Below are 2,302 nucleotides of genomic sequence, written 5' to 3' on the forward strand. Positions count from 1 at the left end.
TCAAGAAGAAACCTAGGTGACCAAATCTGGGCACAGTAGTCGTGATGAGGTCTTATCAAGGCTCAGTACAGAGGTACAATAACTTGCTTGTCTCTGCTCATCAAAGTATTTTTCAACAACCAAGTGAGTTGATGAGCTGATTTAGCCACTTTTGCAATGTGCCCCCCAACTTCATCTCCCTATCCACCAACACTCCCAAGTCCCTGGCCTCATCAATCTCCTGGAGTACAGTTCCACCAATGTGTTATACTGCTACTAATCCTTTGACCCCAAAATGCATAATCTTACATTTTGTCACATTAAATTGACATCCATTCTCCTTAGCCCAGAACTCCAATCTATCTAAGTCATCCTGCAAGATTCTGACATCTGCATTCACTATTGCCCTACCCAACTTTGCATCATCAGCAAACAAATGAATTGTTCCTCTTAGATCCTTCCCTATATCATTAATGAACAACAGCAGTGGTCCAAGAACAGAACCCTGCGGCACACCACTAGTCACAGGCCTTCTTTTGGACTTTACTCCTGAATAAACTACTCTCTGATATCTCTCCATCAACCACCCACCTATCCATCTCACCAACCCTATATCCATTCCCATATGTTGTAGTTTACGGATTAGAATTCCATGTGGTATCCTGTCAAATGCCTTAGCCAGGTCCAGCAGTATCACTGTAAACCCATTACCCTTATCCAGTTCAGCCGTCACTGTGTTATAAAACTTGAGCAAGTTACTGAGGCATGATCTACCCTTCACAAAACCATGCTGTCCCCCGTACAGTATCCCATTTTCATCAATCCATTCCTGTATTTTTCCCTTGACTACTTTCTCCAAGACCTTGACAATGACTCCTGATATGCTGATCACTCAGTAATTTGCAATTTAGAGTCCATGTTTCACTGTTGTAGAGAAGACTTGGCCAGATATAGACATTTTATTAATCTTTTTCTTGTGTCTATGTTAACGTCTCTGGATGTTAGAACAGTTTTCATATCAATAAAGGCTTTTCTTGCTATCTTTATTCTTCAAGGGAATTTCCTCCAGCTGTAAACATTTGTCCTAAATATATAAAAGACTGAACCTGTTCAATTTTCTTTTTGTTAACAGTTATGTTTAATTTCTTATTTATTGTTTTTTTTATATAATCATGCACTTTGTTTTCTTTAGGTTAATTATTAATCCCATGTCTAAGCTTCTATTGTAAATTTCTGAAGATCAGATTCAGCTATAAGGACTGTGTCATCTGCATATATGAAGTTGTTGAAGTTCCTATCCCTGACTTGTACAGCCTTCATTTCTGAAATATCTTTAAAAACTTGCTCACTATATATATATATATATATATATTATACAGTAAGGGTGATAAGACACATCCTTGTCTTACTTTATTTTTTATTTCAAAGTTGTCAGAATATACATTTTTATCTTATTGAGGCCATTTGATTCCAGTATATATTTTATATACTGGAATCAAATATATGAGTGTATATATGAGTAATTACACATAGATCTTTTCCTTTTAATCCATTATTCTGTAGGATACGTATTAATTTCTTGGGAGCTATTGAATCAAATGCTTTGGTGTAATCAATAAAACAAAGCTATATGTTTTTCTTGTTATCAGGCTTCTTTCAGATAATGTTTTCAAATTGAAAATTTCTTCTTTTGTACCTTTGTTTTTATGAAAACCTGATTGAGTATCTTCTATTTCTATTGACAAAATGCCTTTTATTCTTTCTAGGATTATTCTCAGTAGTAATTTTGTAACATGGCTTGTTAAACTTATTAGTCTATATTGTGAACATTCAAAAGTTCTTGGAATTTTGGGAATAGTGACAAAGATGGATGTATCCTATATCATAGATGTTATTAAAAATAACCTTTAGGTCATTAATTGTGTTTTCGTTTAATTTCTTTAACAATTCGATAGGAATCTGATCAGGGCCTGGTATTTTACCTGTTCTATTTCTTCATATGTAATTGGTTCACCATCTATACTTTGTATATCTGTGCGATCAGAGTCAGACAGTTTTTTTCCATATTCTTTCTATCTTTTTAATATATCTGGTGTCTCTAGTAGCATTTTTCCATTTTGATCTTTTATACAAAGATTATGGTTGAAATTTTTATTTGTCAGAGCTTGAATTGATTTATGCATTTCTTTACTATTGTATTTGTTGTCCAATTCCTCTATTTCTTTACATTTTTCATTTAGCCACTTCCTGCATTCATTTTTTATAATTTTACTGAGTATTCTATACTGTTGTGTACGTTTCTTTTTTTTGTCTTTCATTCATA

The sequence above is a fragment of the Typopeltis vanoorti genome, chromosome 11, assembly GCF_054136105.1.
Source record: "Typopeltis vanoorti isolate ZY-2024b chromosome 11, IOZ_Tvanoo_1.0, whole genome shotgun sequence".
In the NCBI taxonomy this organism is placed as follows: domain Eukaryota; kingdom Metazoa; phylum Arthropoda; class Arachnida; order Uropygi; family Thelyphonidae; genus Typopeltis; species Typopeltis vanoorti.